Source organism: Falco cherrug, chromosome 4 (genome assembly GCF_023634085.1).
Source record: "Falco cherrug isolate bFalChe1 chromosome 4, bFalChe1.pri, whole genome shotgun sequence".
NCBI lineage: Eukaryota > Metazoa > Chordata > Aves > Falconiformes > Falconidae > Falco > Falco cherrug.
This window is the reverse complement of record NC_073700.1, coordinates 1,868,069-1,889,070: the sequence shown is the minus strand read 5'-3', so window position 1 is coordinate 1,889,070 and position 21,002 is coordinate 1,868,069. Positions and strand designations below refer to the sequence as shown.

Sequence of the window (21,002 nt, the reverse complement as noted above, 5' to 3'; positions counted from 1 at the left end):
AAACCTTTTATTGTCATATACACCAGTAATCATCATTAAAAAAATACTTTACACATACATTTAACTTTTAAACACTGCAATGTCATAGAATTTACTGGCAATCCAAGTATTGCCAAAATGTACATTCAAAGAAATCTAAATGATGAGATGGTAGCAAAGAGAACTGTCAAGATCAGAATCCTCACTAGGGCAATCAGATGAAGGCAGGTGATCAAAACAAACTCACTATTATGTCTTGGAACACTCCACCAACAGTTTCTTAACTGTAAATTTCCTAATACAGATAATTTAATGAAGATTTCTAAGTATTTGAAAGAAAAATACAAGACATACCACAAAGATGATGTGACAAAGTGAGTTGAAATTTCTTGGAATCCCATTGGAGAACACAGTCACGCCGTACGCTGTGTATGTCTTTAAAGACGTTATGTCTCAACCCCTAGTTCTCTCAGTAGTAATACTCTGCAGCCCCACACCAAGTTGCCTCCGAGTAAGTACGAGCACGTAGCTTCAGTTCACTGCCCTCCATGGAAGACACAAAGCAAACCTGCTCTCACGCCTTTAGGGAAGGAAGCAGGGAAGATGCCAGAGGAACACTGATAATTTTGCACAGCTCTTTCTACTTATATGCTACTCCAGCTATGTGGTACAACAAATGCAAGTAAGAAACACTTGCAAATATCTGGAAGCTTTCTGTTAAGTGCTAAAACCTACAAACCAGTCTGCCACCTTTCTCTCCTTTCCCACTTCTGTCTTATCCCCCTCCCTCTCCCAGCCACGTGCTCCTCCTACGTATCTGGAGTTGACTGTGGCACCTGAGTACAAAATGACCCAAATCAACTGTCACAGAACAACGGTGAACCAAAGGGACATCTGCTGCTGGGTGAGGAGATTAGGACTGGTTTAGAATCGTAGAGTCCTAGACTGGTTTGGGCTGGGAGGGACCTTAAAGATCACCCAGTCCCAGCCCCCCCGCCACGGGCAGGGCCACCTCCCCCCAGCCCCGGTGGCTCCCAGCCCCATCCAGCCTGGCCCTGAGCCCTGCCAGGGTCGGGGCACCCACAGCTGCCCTGGGCAATGTGTTCCAGCGCCTCGCCGCCCTCACGGGAAAGGATTTCTTCCTAATAGCTCATCTAAACCTGCCCTCTTCCAGCTTAAAGCCATTGCCCCTTGCCCGATCATGGCTTGCTGATCATGTGGTCAGTGAGCACTGGGCCCAGCACGCGCAGCACGAAAGGAGCACACACTCCTTTCAGCAGCAGCAAGTCTTCAGCTTATTTAGTTTCTACCGTTTATGTGCAGGTAAAAGAACAAGTAAGAAAGTGCCGTGCAGAAAAGGATGTGACTGAAGATTTCCCTAATAATGTAATTCAGCTGAAATGAGACATCACTAGCAACTGTTAGGTGTTTAATTTTGGTATCTCACCTTCCATCAGCAGCACAAAAGTCAACATTTCAAAAAATACTGTATTTTACCATCTGAAGTATGGCTTTAGATACAATTTCAAGGGAATGATGGTTGTTTGCTGTGTTCAGAGAGCCTGATCTAGAACAACAGGTATTTCACAGAATCCTTGAAAACATCTGGCAGAAGTGGCTAATGAACATTTCAGCTGAAGGCTTTACAGGACTATCGAAAGCTTTCACATGCCGCAGAAGAGAACTTGGACTCTGAAATGTAGTATGACAGGATTTGTATGTATCTGCACAGGAGGGGTTACCCGCTCTAAATATTGTCAGTGCGTTCTGAACGTCAGTGCTTCTCAAATGCCAGCAGCCATCAGGCTCAGCAGTCCACATGTAGACCACTTCCATTTGTGAAATGAACAGCCAGAAGAACCCTGCTTGTCTCAGGTTGCTGTTTCAACAAGAAGGCTGACAACCCGCTCGTTCAAAACCATCTGCTCATGCTCAGTATTTGCTCATTCTGTTGTCAGTCACTGAGGCTGTTATCAGCGGCTTGTCACCCCCCACCTAGGATGGCAGGACAACCAGTAAACTGACTCGGGCCCCTCCTGCAGAATGAGCTCATGGCAAACCAAACGTGAACGGGGGGACGTCCAGTACGAAATAGTCACAATGCCTACGGTAAATGAATGAAATTGCAAACTTCACTCTGTCTTTTAAGAGGCCACAGCTGGTGTCTTCTCTGCTTGTGCAAGAAAATTTTCACTTTCTGATCTGATAATAAATAAAAAAAGAGTGGCAGAATAAGACAGAAAGTAGGGACCTAAGGTAACGGAGGATGGATCAGATAATCCTAATATTTTTTTTCTAGAACTAAACAATATGAAAATATGAAATGCTATTAATACACACAGGTCTCTCTTTTTTTAACACTTTTTTTTTTCCTTAACAGTAGAGATTAGAAACAAATAAAAAAAAAAAAAGAGAAGAAAAAGAAAAAAGAGAAGCCAAGAAGGGCAGCTAAGCACTGTAACAGCCTGCAGGAGCCAGACACCTCATTTTTATTTATAGCCTTAAAAATTTCTCCTGCTGCCAAGGCTACAGTGTTGATCTGCCCTGTTTACAGCCATTAGAAGCCAGAGGAATAAAACTGCAGCACTGCAAGGCCTGGCATGCTAGGTAAAGGCACTGCTTTATTAGTGGCATTCCTATGCTTGGATCCTCAATAAAAGCAGAAAAACACCAATGGCAACAACTTTGCATAAACACAAAGCACATCCAAGGGCCCATCTGAAGTGCCCAAGGGAGACAGATGTTAACCACCCTCACACTGGTCCCCAGTACAGACCTGAAACACCTTTGTGTCCAGTATCCACATTTGACAGCTCTTCCCTTGAATTGTTTGTTTTGTTACAGATCAGAAGCTTAAAATAACAGTGCCTGGTGCAGTTACTGAACCTAAGGATAGCCCTCTAATGATTCTTTAGTTTATTTCCCTTGTCAATCACTGAGACTTTTATTTTAGGTCAGAACAAAAGAATTCCAGACTCATGCTTGTGTTAGATACAGAGAAATTTTGAAATGACGTAAAGACAAGAACTATTAATTATATGTTGGAAAATTACTTATGAAGAGCAGAAAGTTCAAGGGAAGGGGGGAGGAGAAGTCAAATTGCTTTCCAAGAATAAAAAGGAAAACTTTTTTGAAAACATGATATGTTGCCATTTTATCTTTGCTTCTCTCCCAAAACCAAAGATCTTGTATTATGACTATCACAACAAAACTGTTTTTGTACCTATAAAATTAAAATATTATTATCCAAAATAATAAAATCACAAAATCTAAAAAAAAAAAAAAATATCCAAAGTGTGTGTCAATTCAACTGCAAGATATGTCAAATGCTGCCCAACAGCATCAGTTCAGTTTTTCTCCCAGGTTACAAAAGTTTACAAACAAGAATGGCATGCTTGAAAGACTCCTTTAGAACAGCTTCACCACAGCTGAGAAGTTTAGCAGGATGTGAGCAAACAGAGTGATCATCATTTCAGGAATGAGATAACGAAATCAACTCCGTAAACCTCAGCGTTACAGTTTCAGTTAATTATCTACTAGAACAAGAAAATAAAATAGGCCTTTAAAACAGCCTATCAGCCTGGCAGGGGAGTTTTTTCAGGAATGAGCCATTCTACCTGCTCTGTGGGACTGGACTCCAACAGAAGCTGCCACCCGCCGCCCGGCTGAGCCCGTGGGTGCAAACACAGACCTGGCAACGCTGGTGCCACCGCTCAGCGAGAGGAGCTGCTGTCGCTGCACGTAGCGGGTCCTGCATTTCACCTTTTCCAGATTGTAGTCTGGGAGGTTGTAAATAACCATATGTAAGTTTTTGGGTTTGTTGTTAAATTACATTTCTAACTAACTTAGCAGCTTTAGATATGGTTTCATTACAAGCTATTTTTATTAAATCTCCTTTACAACATAAAAACTATTGCCTTTAAAATTAAGTTTAAAGCACTACTCCCATACAGGAGAACCTTTTTTTTCTTAAAAGTACTTTATCCCCTAGAGCTCACGTAAGGTGATATAAACAAACATGCATTTGTTAGCCCGCAGAACCTAGGAAGTCTTTTGTTTAGGTGTTCTTTTTTCTTTTGGCAAAAAGGCTGACACATGTAGTAGGTAGCAACAGGCTGAGCAACCTAACAGTTCATCTCTCTTTTCACTGCCTACCATTACCTTCACAGTATCAAGGCTGTCTTTTGTTCAAGATAAATGAGGCTATACTATTTGACAACACATTTTTCCTACTGCCTCCAACACCTGTATAACAAAAGAAAATAAATCAAAAATTAATGTCAGTTGCCAAGTCAACCCCACAAATTTGTATTCATCTAGATTTAAAAACAGTGACTGCACCACATAATCTTGTTTCTTATGCTTTGCTATCTCTCCTCTTCTTGGCAGTACTAAACACATAACATGCATACTCAGAGTGTAGTATATTCCCAGTTAAACTGTAGAATACGGCAGCATCCAAGCATCCGCAATTAACTGCACTGAGGCATAAATGGATCATAATTTATCAGTCAGTTTGCTTATGCAAAGAAGGTATTACAAATCACACACAGAAGAGAGGAGTGTTTGCAGAAGGTATCTAGGAGATAAAAATCTATGTGAATCTAAAACAGAAAACATGCTTTTAACCTAGAAAAAAGTCAAACCCCACAGCTGTCTTCAAGAAATGACAGCACGTCAAATTCAGCTTTGCTTATGCTTAGATCTTTCTTGGAAGGGCTGTAGCTATTTTTTTTTTCTTCTTCTAATTTAAGCTTTTTCTAAAGATGGGCTAGAAAAGAACTAAGACTGCACATGTACATCTTTGACTAGTGTTTCATAGAGAAAATAACTTCATCTGAGAAGCTTGTGAGGAAGATCCTCAAATCAATGGCTTCTCTGCTACCTATGCTCTTTCTCCCCCCATGACTGCACTTTGTTACAGGTATTAATGGCACAGATGAGAGTCAACCTAAGCCAAGGAATCTGAAAAGCTGTAATGTTTTATATCCTATTACTCCAAGTGTCACATGCAAAACCAAGCGAGTATAAATAGCCCTCTACTACATGCAGGGGAACTAAAATAAGATCTTGAATACTGGATGTCTGGTATGAGTGATCATATTTGTGAAAACTACTGTAAAAGGAGTACCGCATCATGAGCGGCAAAAATTCCTTCAAGGGGAGAATCCAGCAGGGAGAAGGCTGCAGAAACTTTACTTAGCTTTCAGGTACTGTGCAGTACGTGGCCATCTGAACCAAGGCAACTGCCCACACAAGCAAGCGTAAGAGGAATCCCACAGAAAATTTTGTATGTGGCAAACTCAAGGGCAGAAGTCATTTGGCTTAAGACACATGGGTACCTAAACTGGATAACTTTATTTCTTGAATAAAATGCTTTAACAGTCAGATAACGTCTAAAGCTGTATAGTCATTTGTCCTGTCTGCTCCTGTTTCTGGAACGGTTAAAAAAAAAAAAAAAAAGGCTCATTAACCAAATCTTTAGCTGCTGCTAGGTACTGATTACCTCAGCACTCCTTTAGCTGTATTTTCACATTTTGCAAAGGCAGTGATTTTGAGTGTGAAGGGGCTGAGTGGTGAACAGAACCTGACTGAATTTGTTTCCCTGCAGCTGTCTCAGCTGCGCTGCCAGGAGAGCGAAACACGCCGAGACACCCTACACTGGGTGAACTGCTGGTTAGCCAGCTCTGTAACCCTGAAATCAGAAACCACAGATGTTTGTGCAACGAGCTTGCCTCATAAAGCCAAGACTATTTTGAGCAATATTCTCGTTCTTTTCTGAGCAGGTAGGGTAAAGTGCTCAAAAGAAAGTGCTTAAAGACTTGCATATACTTGAGAACATCTACACAAGGGAACATGTGGTCTGATTTGCTAAAAAACTCAGTGTTCAGCAGTTTGCAACAGGGGGTAAGCGTTCTCAATGTACAGTCAGAAATAAAATCAGACCTTTTATGGTTTTGGAGTTTGGGGTTGGGGTTTTGGGGGGGGGGGGATGGAGGTTTTTTAAGATGTATAGAGAAAATCTAGTGGCAAGCACTTTACATTATTAGACCACGCTAATTGTCATATCACTGCATACAATGAAAAATTGGTTTTACTTGGAATAGAAAAGTTATTGGTGATTCAAGATGTGGCATTCTCTCTACAGAACCAAGTTTTGAAATCGTGCTTACAAAGAGATCTCCAACTTTCAGCTGAAGTATGAATACTAACATTTTCTTTCAACTGCAAGAAAAAAAAAAAACCAACACAAACCAACACACCCCCCCCAAAACAGCCCAAAGCTGAAAGCCAGAAAATCTCGCTTGAGCTTTAAAAGTCTGCAGGCCCGTTGCGTTAAGGTCTGGTTAGTAGTTTCCTGCAACTTAGGTTTGTCAGTATTGAAGGGAAAGGTAAGTTACCTTCATGGAAGGCAAAATAATTCTTAATTAGGATGATTAAAATGTTTAATGAACCTCCCACAAGATACACTTATGGAACTACACAATGGTACAAAATCTTGAAACAAAATAGGCAAGGTTATATGGTCTCCTGACTCCTGTCTGACAGCAGGACGGCGCTCAGCAACAGCACACGCCGTATCTCAGGCTGGCACTGAAATGCAATTAAGATGTTTTTAGATGGCTAACAAACCTCCTCTTGCCCAACCGCTGCAGCTTGTCCAAATCTATCTTGGCTCTGCACTGGCAGAATTCACATCCTTTAAGTGAGGTAAACAACAGAACAGTGAAAATTCATTACAGCGATTCAAATTCAGATCAGAGGCAGAAATTAAATAATTAAATATTAAACAGATTCTGCTGAACTATAAAGTATGGAAGAGAAAGAAATTTGAACAGGCATAAATGGGTAAAAAGCTTGATCTACCAGAGCTTACATCAAAGCTGCTGTACAGTGGTTTATTTTATGAGTCTCCATTCTCCTTTGCTATTCTCTTGCACCACTAAGAGGTTACTGATTTGTGTTCCCGTGGTGCCTGGTGTCAGTTTTCCAACACATCAGACACTGTTGTTACCAGACTAGAATTATTTCGTACTGACAGCCCAGAGTAGGATGTAGGGAATACATCCTGACCTTTCTGATCTGCGCTGGAAAGAACCAGCACAGGTTCATGTGCTACTTCCTCCCTCCCGTAACTACTGTCCAGGCCTTGACAGACTTACTCCACTGGTTTGCAGAGCTTGGTAGATCGTTAGCAAAGGACAGGAATACGCAAAACAGCAAGCAGGTCTGAATTGCACAGCTTTTTTTTCTCTGGGGTGCTACTGTGGAGTTGTGCAGTATCTCCTCATAAGAGCTGAAAATAGAAACTAGACAGGGAGACCTCTAGCTCCGCACATCTCATGGACTATGGTCTACCTAGAAAATGACACCCTCATTTTCAGAATTTGTCTTGGTTATTTGCAGAATAGTTATTTGCTTTCCATAATGAAAGCAACAGAGACAATTTCATATCCCCCCCACTCCCCACCCCTTACACTAAAGTTTTGAGTTTCTTGACAGAAGTTCTTGGTTTGCCAATAACAAATAGACAGAAGGAATGACTGGTTGGTCAACAGTTGTTGTGAACATCCAGCTACCTCCTGCACTGCCTAAAGAGCAAAATGTCTCATCTTCAGTCATGTCCGTGTCTTAGAATATATATGGAGTCAATGAAATGTTCACCAGTCAGAAGAGCAGACCCAAGAACCTACGACACCTACCTAAAAGAAAAACTATAATTAAATGCTACTGAAATATTACAGCATTCCATATTGATCCTAGGCTAAAAAGCTAGTTCTAGAGGCTAGTTTCACTGCACGCTGTTGAAAACGTACCACAGCAAATTTGCCTAACTCCCTCATGCACAGTCGTCATTATGTGATGCCCCAAAGTGGCAACTGTTTCATATCAATGTCACTTTTAATTAAGAGACTGCTGACTGGTTTATAGCCCATGCATCTGTAACAGCTTCCTTTCTGGCTGTGTTCTGTGGCCTGGTACAGATATATGCAACGTGCATATATCTTACATCTCCCCACTTGATGACTTCTTTTAAAATGGACTGCTGTGCCTTTCCGCAGGAGGAGAATGCAGAGCATTCTTTACAAGCGCCATTCAGTAAGTGCTCAGCATGCAGCCCGCTCCCTAACTTGCCTTATGAGAACTGCAACAAGGCAGATAAAACTGTAGCCTTACAAAGCAACCTGCATGGACATCCAGGTGAAAAAAACCCCACAAATATCCCACTCAAGAAAATGAAAGGTAAGTTCAACATTTGCACGCTTGTTTTTAGAAAGTCAAAAGAGCAAAGAACTAACTTTTAGCTGATGATACTCCATATTCTTAAGCAAAAAAAATTTACCAAAAGAGAAATTTAATACTGACCATTTGAACAAAGCCTTTGGAAAGGCGACTGCTCATTTCCCAAACATACCGTGTTCTGTTGTGTGACCATGGATCAGTGTCCTCAACTACCTCCAAGTGACAGCTGAGCAACAGGCTATCGGGTTTTGTCTTTGGGTAAGAAAGCATTTTAAAACCAAATGCAAACAAGACTATAGGATATGAAATACCATCAAGTTAAATTGAGGGACTTGTCAGAAACAGCAGGTCCAGCTACTCAGCAGCACAAAGCACAAAGGGCCTCTGTGTGTAAGAACCTGTCTTATAAAGAGGTGCCATGTACATCCTCCCTGCAACTCAGTCCCTGTTACTGTAGGTTGGACTTTGCTACCAAAGCAAAGACACTGCTTGCTTCCAGGCTGTAACACGGATCTGATAATTGGGCTGGAGTTGGAAGGCGTGAGGAACAATTACCCTTTTGCCTAGCAATGAGAATTTAAGCAAAAGACTCATTTTCCTCTGTTCCAAAACACAGAGTAGTAGACAGGAGACTCAGAGATCACTTTCTTCTGTATTTCTGTTATCCCGTGCCTCCAGCTGTCTTAAATACCTGGAAGGCGGGACCAGAGTTCAGTTCTAACTTGCATTAATTCTTAACCTCTCCCCATTCCTCACAGTGCAACGCTACTTGCCACTGTCATCTGCGTCAGCTGTCCAACCCCCTCCATCTCAGCAGAGGAATCTCACTAATACCAGTGTTAGCCGCTCGCGATTCAGCAGTCCACAGCATGTACGAGTTACGCTGTGCTCTGTGCAGTAATTTTCCAGTACCGCCTTTCCTGTAGCCTTGTTAATCAAAGTGGATGTTGATGAACTGCAGTAAATGCTAATAAAATCTCTTCACTCTTTCCTAAGTCCTCTTGAAAACTGTGTACACGGAAATTCAGATGTTTTACTTAGCTGCACTGTACAGCTGGTGCAGTAGAGTAGTTTACAGAAAGGGGAAAATAAAATACAGGACCTTTTCCTGGCAGATATAGGTCACAACTAAATGATTTAACAGAAAAAACTTTGTTAACCAAGTTCTATTGCACAAAACAGAGTGGAAGCTTCAGGACGTCACCTTATAGCTGCAGTGGAGGGGGGGGATGAGGAAAGAGCAAATTAAAAATAAAAGCAGAGGAAGTGCTACAAACGCTTCCACTTGATCGAGCATCTCCGCGGATTGGCGGGGAGAGCTGTTGCTACACGGACTCTGCCTGCTGCTACCACACGTCAGAAGCCCCGCTAACAGCAGCACGGCGAGCCGGACTGCATTACAACATGCAGTGACAGTCCCCCTCAAGCCACCAGGAGAAGTAACAAGTTTGCCTGAGAACCTATACCTCCCTGAAATTAAGCAGTGTATGGGCAGAAAGCCGTAGCCTATAGATGTTTCATGTGAAGCCGTGCAAACTTTTGTTATATTAGTTCTTGTTTCCAAAGCAACAGAACACGGCTCAAATTTCTGCTGGTGTATTGTCTGATAAAAATCTTTTAAAACTGCATGATCATTGTAAGAAGGAAAGCAGAGAGACCAAGGTGAGACAATTTCAAAAGATACTGAACTGAAAGCAGAAAGCAAATTAAACCCCCTCATAAAAGAAAACAAGCCATGGCTTTACAATTAAGATACCCTTAAATGTTTTGGGTTTTTTTTTAATGGGGGGGAAAAAAAAGTTTTCCCTTTTTGTGCGATCTGTGTATTAAAATCAGCACTGACAAGACTGTACCTGAGGGTCTAAAAATCTCACCTGCCCCAGCATTAACTCTTTTCATTGGAAATCAAGGGCGTGCCCTAGCCCAGGGAAAAGTGACCAAAAATACCAGCTGCTTTAAGGTGCGGAATGGAGAAGCTAACAAACCACTGCTTCAGCTCCTAAAGTAATGTCAACCTGGGAACAAAACCCAGAAACTTAGTAAAATGAGCAACTTCAGAGTTCTGAGAACTGATCTGCTTGAGCAAGCCCTGAGTGGGCCATGGATTCAGTGGTACACCTTGATCATGAAAAAAAGTAATATTAAAGCAAATGATCCCAATTAACGGGCCAAGCTGCTGTGAAAATCTTCCATGTATAACCAAAAAGAACAAATTAATAAGGCTTTCTGATTAATTCAGGTCCATCAATAGCACAATTGTTACAGCCTCAGGTGTCATCTTCAAAAACAGCATTCATGTGAAAGACCTTCCATGCAGATTTCAGCAGTAAGTGGGACTTCAATCTCCAACACTAAACCTGATTAATTTGTGGTGAATAGGAAAATTCTTGGCCCATTACAAAAAGTAACTGGCCAAGAAGTCATGAGTTCTTCATCACAGGAGTCAGTCACACATGAAAATTCTAAGATGTGCACTTTTGGCATTTTGCAACAATACACATTAGATCCATCAAATAAATAATTGCATGTACAAACACGTCACCAGCAAGCTGAAATCTGCAGTTCTGCCTAGTGCAAAATGCCCAACAGAATTTTATTTCCTTGGAAGCTGTATTTGCGCATAAAGTGTGGCTTGAACTCTACCAATAGGAAAAAACTAAATAGTCAAAAGGTGGTGGCATACACGAACAGCAAATCCGTGAGGCAGTTGCACCTAACCCTTCTGCCTCCTCCCTGCACCCACAGGGCACTCGGAGCCGAATGCTGGCACATGCCTTGGCTGCGTCCCAGCACAGTCAGGTGGCCACAGCTGCACGGACTGGCAATGGCAGCAAACTGCCCTACGACCGAAGAAATTCATGCACTTCGGAAGGCAGAATCCAGTTATGAACGCGGAACTGAAGAACAGAGCTATTGATATCACATTTCAACAATAATAGAGTAATTGGTCCACTCCCTAAAATTCAGTGCTGTGATGACATTATTATTAATATCAAACGTATCAGTATTGCTTCAAATTATTTATTTTGGATGAGAATTTTACAAAGAAGTGATTGTATTTGACAGATGCACAATTATTTCCCTACTCTTTTGAACAAGTAACTTCACCTTGATTTCTTTGCTGTAATATCTTGGCCCAGTGTTTGCTTCTGTAAGAAGCGCCATGAATGAAGTCACAATTGTTTTCATGTCAATACCATCATTTAATTAAACAGTACAGTCACACCCTCTCATTTAAGTTGTGGTTAAGCGCCCTGTGGTGGGGGCGGAGAAGGAAGGGATATCTCCTCCAGGGAATGGAAGCCCAACTTTAAATTCACATATAAGAATTAATCCACAACTGCCTTTAAAAAACAAGAAAGTCATCTTTAACTCATGAGGGATTTCTTTCCTTCCCAAGAAGTATTTATGGGCTATTTTCTACTTTTGCCCAGAGAAGTATATCCCAGCAACAGGCACGTCCATCCCTCTACATACTGCCTAGGCAGTCAGTACAATGCTTGGCCTCATAAGAATAACTTCTTACAGAACAATCTTCATCCAGCCGCTTGCTGAGGTCCTTGCCTCGCTGCTGATTTTGAGCTTCCTAATGTAAAGCCTGTTTTAGCCTGCGAGTCCTTCTGGCTCACACTGTGAAAAGACTGGCTTATAATTCCTTAGTACAAACTGCAAACAAAATAAATAGGCTACCTAATTAAACATTAACTTCAGGAAAGACTTACTTCAGTGTGTTCTGAACTGCCCTAATCAACTAGCATGTGCCTTGGTTTAAAGCAGTATCTTACTAACCCACATTAACATTTTCATTGAAAATATACAGATTTTAAGTTAATTCAAATTACTTACTGCATCTTACATGCGAGTTTCATCTCAAAGAAGCTAAAAAGTAGCTTCTAAGGGGAAGCTTTTCTAAGGGGAAAAATATATTTAATTTATGTATAAGCAGCAATTAGAAAAAATAGGGCATAAGAAACAGGGTTAGAGATTTTATTATTATTTTTTAACTACATGGCATAACTGTCAGGGTTAAAAAGCCAAAGATTTAATTAGACAAACCCAAGCTCTACATATGTATTTTAAAACAGAGACTTCTTTCAGTCTTCTTATCAACCAATTCATGCATGTCTTAACATCATCGTCCCTTTTATTTTTTTAAGCGCAAGAATCTTTTCAAGCCTGTAACTTCTTTAACCTCTTTGTTCTTCCTTCTTTACAGAAAACCACCCCCAAAAATGCCTTTGCTTTTTTAACTGACAATATTTTCCAAAAACACTTGCAAGGGACAGGCCCCACTTTCTCCTTTTTTCATGATGTAGTGTACAATGAGGGAATAGACTATCTTCCATAGAAGATGAATACTACAGGATATCATTTCAGAAAGCAGCTCTATCATTCAGTTATCTATACGGCATTTATATTTAACACAGCAAAGCATAAAATTGAGGACAAAAGTCAGACTGCATTGTTTTTAATGTTCTGAAAGTTAAATACAGCATGTTTTGTAAGTAGAAAAATAAAGATCGTAGGGGAGATGTGTCCAAGTTTTCTTAAAGAGTATCATTTTTTAAAACCAAATTACATCAAAATAGATACATTTGAAATGAGTATTCAAGAGCTGAAAACCAGAAATACTCTGATTGCACATATTCTAATAAAACTGATGTTGGGAAAAGCTGTAATTCCTAGCAAAGCTGTTTCAAACACTGTGAATACTGCTGCTAAAAACATAGGGAAAGTGAAACTTTAATAGGAAAGATATTGACAAATACTGAGAAACTTCTCAATGCATCTACTCGTTCCGTAACAGAGATGAAAGCTGGAAGCCACAAATACATGGCAGAGGAGACGGCAGGCAGAAAAGGCACAGGCCTCTCCTTCCAAAGAGTTGTAAATCATCGGCTCTCTTGTGGGTAGTTCCTTGTGCCTGCTACAGGCAAACTGGAGGGGGTGAAAAATAAAATAAAATAAAAAAATCAGGCAGCTGGATCTTTGTCTTTGCTGGATTCTAGCTGGCAAGCAGATTTTTAAACCGGCGTAGTAGCTGCCACACTGGACCACAGCTGCTCTTCTTTCTCACTATGTATTCCCCATAACTTTTAACACCCTATAAAATGCACTTTGTTCCAAAATTACAGTTATATGCTTATTGCTTATCACACACATTAGTTTTTCATTTATGCTTTCACACTTTTTCTCAGAACAAAAACCAAACGAACCCACCAATCATATTAGCCAACATGTCAAAAGTTTCTGGATACAATGCAAATGCAGATTGAATGTATTAACCTTGCCGTAGTAACCTCCTGGCTGAGGATACCATTTCCCTGATCAGACAATTAAGACAAGGACCTTCTACAAAGCAGTTCCCTACACTGAGCTTCTGGCTATAGTTGCATTCAGAAAGTACGTGATTGCTAGTAAAAATAAAGCCAAAGTTTCCTGGTAGGAATTCTTAGGGATTTGTATCAGACCGTGTTACCTCTGAGTCTGAGACTGCTGTTCTCCAGGGCAAATGGATCAAATCCAAATATATTAATGCGTAAGCAAATTAAACAAGAATGATTCTTCATTTTTTCTCAGCAATATCTTAATCAAAACATAATGCCTGTAAGACAACTGCAGTCTTCTTTCTTAGTCCAGTCTGCAGCATTAAGTTTTTGCAGAGACCAGACTGTTAACCACCATCACAAGAAGTAGGGGGGGGGGGAGGGTTTTTTTTTCTTTTTAAGGCACTGCTCCACTCCAGTATTTCAACACTTACCTGCCCTGGATGAAAACAAGTTAGCAAGTTATGCAGGATTACCACTTGTCAGCTGAATCATGGAAACCGATGGCGCAATGTAAAATGAATTACCTTAAACCACTTTTGTGGTTAAGATTTATCACATTATCTTACATTAGACACAGGGTAACAACATGCACATGCTCATGAGCATCTCTTCCAACAAGTATCTGTTCTTTTAAATACAACAATATCATCAGAAGCAGCCGGATCATACTTTTGTCTTTTCAAGGGTAACATACATACCTAGGGCTTGGACACAGGACGACATCACTACCATTAAAGCACAGCTAACTCAACAGCTGCCAACAGCACGTAGGCTGTTAGTCAGCATCAAAAATGGGCTAAACCCAAGTTTTCACTGGGGTCCTATGCTAATGCATGTTACCTTTCTGTTTCCAAGGCAATAAAGCCGCACGCTGTTTCATTCAGCAACTACATTCAGCGACTGTGCTGAATACACAAATACACAAAAATTTAAGTAGCTCAGTAGCATGACCAAGCCTTTAAGAATTTATGGCCTAATGATTTGAATGGTAATCTCACTCCGCAGTCGCATCAGAAAGTTACATTGCTACGCTACGGTGCAGTAAACTGGCTGCAGCAGCCAGGCTGGGTCCAGCCTTCACTCCTCCAGGTTTTAGAAGCCTCTTGGGAAGCCCGGACACTTGCTCAGCTAGCTAGCCCACACTGAGCTTGTGTTACTATTTGAGTACTGTTGTACTCAGTCCAGCTGGATTAAAGCTAACTGGTGATAGGCCTTCTGGACATAACACAGCCATAGCCTCAGGCTCCTAGGACCTTTAGGGAGAATGTCCTCACTCCCAAGCTGGACAAGCTATTTTTGGGTTACGAGAAATGAATGCCAATATACCTGCAGCAATGAAATGCTGGTTTACAACAGCACCTGTCTTCAAGCAGAGATGGCTACTGATGGCTTCCACAGTTACTCCTGAAGTGCTGTGCTCCTCAAACCATTTTTCAAAGGTGTTCCATGCATCAAGCTGTCTGGGGAAGAGAAGGGTGGAGCATGCACACGGAAGAGTGACTTCAGGTGGGGGAGGGAAAGAAAACAGCTATTACATGGCAGAGAGGTGGTTTTTGCTCCTGGAAGCAACTAGTTTCTCCTTTTTCCTCCTTGTTTAGTCACCATCTTTCACACCCTGCCCCCTGCACTGCAAGGTCTGAAAGCACACACAACACGCTATCAATTGAACAGCTGGAACAAGCAAATAGCAGGGAAGGCAGCAGGGGTGTCTTTTGGGCTTTGATGTATTTGGTATCAGCTAGCTGATACATACAACTCAGGTTCAGAAAAACACAACTGTCAGCTAGGCAAGGTAGTTCCTTACCTTGTGTGCATGCAGACCTAATAACTACACAGTTTGCTGAAAGGTAGGCACATTGTATCGCCTACAAAACGGTGTAAGCAGACTGCCACGGTGTGGAACTGGCTGCCCTGTGATACATGCGGCAGAATCACCAGATAAAAAAACCCACCGGCATGCATTGGAGCAGACAATACAGAGCTAAGCAGAAACTAAAAGATCAATAAACACAGCCCTGTCGGAAAAGAAAGACGCACGCCAGCGAGAGGACGACTGGGATGGTGCAGAACGTTGCGTTTGCGACCCCTTCCTCCCTCCCCCCCATCTTCCCCGGGACTGTGCACCCCCCTCCTGTCTGCAACACGACAAAGCCTGCACAGCTGATGCCACCGTCAGGAAGAAACTGCACTAGCATCGCCGAGACAGCTCTGGCCGGGCAGCGTGCCTCCCGCTGGCGGCAGGCGCTACTGGCACGTTGCTGCTGCTGACAGGCCGGGCGTTTCCAGTGAAACGTTTCGCGTTTTCAATACATCAAGCCAGTAGCATAACTATGTATCTGATTCCAAGCACCTGACTTAAAAAACCGCAGGGGAAACCACAGAACTGTAGGGAAAGAAAAGATATGTCAAAAGACAGAGGGCTGAAAGGGAAGACTGAACAAAGATGCTAAACATACATGTCTGCAATATCCTCAAATGTGACAGATGAAACAGTATTACAAAAAAACCCCTTACTATATTTTAAGACAACAAAATGTACCACCTTCATAATTTTTCAAACATGTAAAAATCTTTTTAAAAGCAGTCAGGTATTCTTTGGCCAGTCATATCAATTTAATAAAGTGATTTGACACAGCAATTTTTATTGAGAAAATATTCCAAGGACTTGAGTAATTTGAATGACTAGATGGCAGGAAAGCATTGATCATTAGCAAAACAAGCCAGCCGTTTTGTGTAAGCATCAATGCTGATCCATGCATTAGTGCAGTTCTACTAGAAAGAGCATTTTCTAGTAATGTGCTACTGCATAATATACTCTCTCCTGACAAACTGCTGCAAACATGTTCCTTGTTATGGTAAAAGTCAAAGAGAATTTAGTGTAGTGCTCCTTCATCTTCTCCAGCTATCCTACAAGAAAATCCACACAGGCTGAAATGTGCAGCTGTACAAAATCTAGTAAGTCAGAAGGGCTGCCAGCAGGTGTGCAGCACTTTTATTCCTTTGCTAATTTGGGGCCCTGATGTACCTGTTTCTTAGTTTAATGCCCATCAAAGTGGCCTGAAAAGATCAGTCTTGACTGAAACCCTGTACTGCTGTAAATAGTATGTCATTAGGTCTCTTCATACTATGATGCACTGTCTAGCAGGTAACAGTTATGAACCTCTGGATCACAGGAGAGCAGCACATTAGAAAATCAATGCTACAATAATTCTTAGGAGAAAAAAAGAGCAGAAGTAGTAAGGCATGCTAAGTGTAGCACTTATTACAACTGAAAGGACCTCATAGCTTCAGAAAGAGAAAGTATCATGCACCACAAAAACCAGTTCAATATAAGATCTTCACAAAGCAGCATGATACAACAACATTTAAAAAAACTGAGTCTGATCTCATGGCTTTCAAAGATAAAGCCTGTTACCTATAAACTTATCTATTCATGTTTGCCAAAGAATATGTGAAATTAAAGAAAATTTGTTATATCTGTTCTCAAACTTCTATAATGCAAAATGAATTCTGAAGACGGGGGAAAAAAACCCCAAAATGAAAACAGGACTCAGAATTCAGAAGGCACAGAGAAGAAAACAAGAAGAACAGAAGTTCAGAAAAAGTACAGGTTTTCTTCATCATCTACTCTGTACTTTGGTTATTTGCTTTTTGATCTTCTCAAGTTGTCCCCTAACTTGTCCCTATCAAGACAAGACAGATTTAATCTTCCTTATCTCAGTGGTGTATGTCTCCAGTCACTGACTTGCCATTAAAACTCTGGTTTACCTGAAAGAAACAACAAGGGATTCTCAGTGGGAGAGACTTGCACACGCCTCTCAATTGCTGACCATTTGCCTCTACCAATGCTCACAGTCGTCTCCTAATACACCTGCGCTTCCCATCCTTCTGCAAAGGAAAGATTCTGCAAGAGCCTAGGAAGGAGCAGGTAGGGTGGGGAAGACTGAAACCTCCTCTTGCTAGCTGCTGCCTTGAATGCCTATGAGGACATCTCGTGGAGAAAAAAACCCAAACCACACAAGGGAAGTGTAGAGCAGAGGCACCATTTAGCTTCAGAACCTTACTGTACGCAGGCTAGCTACATGCAGCCGAGAGCTGTTTCATCAGTCCCCAGGGGTCTTTGGCAATGGTGCTGCAGGACAAGCTTCAGTCCAGAGGCAGGAGGAGTTCCCAAGGGAAGTCAGTTCAAGCTGCCGGCTCAGATGAGCACCCAGGCAGCAGGGACATTTCCTCGCCCAGCACCACTGAGTCCACACTGGAAACTGCTAGGCCAAAAACCAGACAATGTCTCAGGTGAAACCCGAGTGGAAAGAAAGGAATGCAAAACCCAGCCTTGGGGAATCCAGGGCCAAAGTGCAATACAGGACCAAACAGAAACCTGAAACCCCAAGAAGCCCTTCTACAATACTAAATACTAGCCGGCTGACACTGCTGAGAGTGAGCAGAGGCCATCCTCTTCTACCAGCCACCTTCCAAGCCAAACTCGTGCTCAGGGTTTCCTTCCCACCAGGCTTTCTGAGGTTTCGATCAGTCTTCTGACACCAGGGCAACACAGAGCTCCATTAGCTACATGCCAACAGAGGTGAACGGTGCCAGGGAACATGCACCTTTGCTCACAGCGAGGCGTTGCACGACCACAGCTCTTTGGCCAGCTGCATCTGCACTCCGTTGCTCAGGCGTGCCTCGGAGTTTACGTCGCAGCGCCCCTGCAGAGCACTATCAGTTCTGGCCATACCTAGACCTCATGTCTTGCTGGTCACAGCAGTCAAGAATAGAAGGATAAAGTGTGGCCAGGGAGTTCTCTTTTGGACCTCCTTTCCTTCCTTGTTGCCTCTTTGTTGGCAGAAAAGCCCATCAGGTCTCCCAGGTTCTCCTGACTTCCTCGGAGAGGACAGCTGCTCCCTGCTTTAATGAATCAACTTTCAGGCCTGCGGTGGATTCACCCCGGCTGAATGCCAGGTACCCACCAAAGCCACTCTATCACTCCCCTCCTCAACCAGACAGGGGAGAGAAAATCTAACGAAAGGCTTGTGGGTCCAGATAACGACAGGGGGATCACTCCACCGTTACTGTCACAGGCAAAACAGACTCGTCTTGGGGAAAAATAATTTAATTTATTACCATTCAAATCAGAAAAAAGACCTTCAGTCAGTTATCACAGAGGCGTTACCACCATCGCCGATTAACTCAGCCTTGGCCAGTGGCAGCTCTGTCTCAGAGCCAGCTGGCATTGGCTCTGTTGGATGTGGGAGAAGCTTCTGGCATTTTCTCTCAGAAGCTTCTCCTGTAGCCCCCCCCCCCCAAACCTTGCCATGCGGTGTGCATGCCACATTAACTCCTATGTCAGTATTAACCACGTTAACACTACAATGCCACATTAACTCCTATATCAGGAAGGCGCTTCATGCACACACCGTCAGACAACCTGTAGTTTGCCTGAAGCACAGAGGGTTGTTCAAGTCTGGACAGCCACCCCACGGGATTTCCTTCGTGCTTTGGTCACCATCATTCTTTGACTCAGCCTTCCAGCTCTCCGCCAGCTTCCCCAGAGCCCTTCAGCAGTCGCCCTGCAACCAGATCTTTTCTCCTTCTTGCACTAGAAAGGTGCTTGCTGGTCTCCAACAGGAGGGAAATCCTTTCGGATAGCTGACATTTCTCAGGCTCCTTTCACAGTCCAGGAGGAAACGGCCAGTGACCTGCTGCTCCACTTAGACACACACAAGTCTATGGGGCTGGATGGGATCTGCCCAAGGGTACCGAGGGAGCTGGCGGAGGAGCTTGCCAAGCCACTCTCCATCATTCACCAACTGTCTTGGATAACCAGGGTGGTCGCAGAAGACTGGAGCTTAGCCAATGTAACACCCATCTATAGGAAGGGTAGGAAGCAGGATCCAGGAAACTACAGGCCTCTCAGCCCAACCTCAGTGCCGAGGAAGGTTATGGAGCACATCGTCCTGAGTGCCATCACATGGCACATGCAGGACAATGGGTGGATCAGGCCCAGCCAGCATGGGGTTATGAAAGGCAGGCCCTGCTTGATGAACCCGGTCTCCTTCTACAAGATGACCTTCCTAGTGGCTGAGGGAAAAGTTGTGCATGTTGCCTATCTGGACCTTAGTAAGACCTTTGACACAGTCTCCCACAGCGTTCTCATGTAGAAAATGGGCGGTCATTGCTTGGATGGTGCTGTGGTTTAACCATGCACCATGCGACCACTCACTCACTCTCCCCACAGCGGGATGGGGGAGACAATCGGAAGAGTAAAGATAAAAAAAGTCGTGGGTTGGGATAACGACAGTTTAATAGGTCAAGCAAAAGCCACGCATGCAAGCAAAGCAAACCAAAGTATTAATTCACTACTTTCCATGGGCAGGCAGGTGTTCAGTCATCTCCAGGAAAGCTGGGCTTCATCACATGTAACGGTTACTTGGGAAGACAAATGCCATAATGCCAAATGTCCCCCCTTCCTTCTTCTTTTTCCCCAGCTTATATACTTAGCATGACATCATATGGTATGGAATACCTCTTTGGCTAGTTTGGCTCAGCTGTCCTGGCTGTGTCGCCTCCCAATTTCCCCTGCCCCTCCAGCCTCTGGCTGGCAGGCCCCAAGAAACTGAAAAATCCTTGACTTAGTACAAACACTACCTAGCAACAACCAAAAACATCAGCCTGTTATCAACATTGTTCTCACAGCAAATCCAGAACACAGCACTGCACCAGCTGCTAAGAAGAAAATTAACCCTGTCCCAGCTGAAACCAGAACAGACAGGTATAGTTTATGCTGGGTAAAAAGCTGGCGGGTCAGCCAAGCCCAAAGAGCGGTAGTAAATGGAGTTGCATCCAGCTGGCGGCTGCTCACCAGTGTGTTCCCCAGGGCTCAATATTGGGGCCAGGTCTGTTTAGTATCTTCATTGATGATCTGGACAAGGGGATCTAGTGTACCCTCAGAAAGTTTACAGACAACACTATGTTGGGTGGGGCGTGTGGATGTGCTTGAGGGCAGGAAGGCTCTGCAGAGGGATCTGGAAAAGCTGGATCGATGGGCCGAGGCCAACTGTAGGTCATTCAACAGGGCTCAGTGCCAGGTCCTGCAGCTGGGTCTAACAACATTACCCAATGCTACAGTCCCGGGGCAGAGCGGCTGGGAACTGCCTGGGGGGAAAGGGCCTGGGGGGTTGGTCAACAGCCACCTGAACATGAGCCAGCAGTGTGCCGGGTGGCCAAGGAGGCCAACAGCATCCTGGCGGGTATCTGAAACAGTGTGGCCAGCAGGACCAGGGCAGTGACCGTCCCCCTGCGCTCGGCGCTGGTGCGGCCGCCCCTCGAATCCTGTGTTCGGTTTTGGGCCCCTCACTGCAAGACAGACACTGAGGGGCTGGAGCGTGTCCAGAGACGGGCAGCGGGGCTGGGGAAGGGGCTGGGGCACAAGTCCTGTGAGGAGCAGCTGAG

The 21,002-nt window shown here is 43.3% G+C and overlaps 1 long non-coding RNA gene across 5 annotated transcripts in view; it reads right to left on the bottom strand.

The window, feature by feature from the left end:
- Nucleotides 1–11,854, bottom strand: part of LOC114017319 (uncharacterized) — a 28,803-nt gene extending 16,949 nt beyond the window's left edge. For 4 of the 5 annotated variants that reach the window (XR_008732184.1, XR_008732186.1, XR_008732185.1 and 1 more), the window contains exon 1: nucleotides 11,597–11,854. This is a non-coding gene — a long non-coding RNA (uncharacterized LOC114017319). The remainder of the gene's footprint in view (nucleotides 1–11,596) is intronic. The other variant, XR_003562297.2, reaches the window with a different exon arrangement.
- Between the last annotated feature and the right edge of the window lie 9,148 nt (nucleotides 11,855–21,002).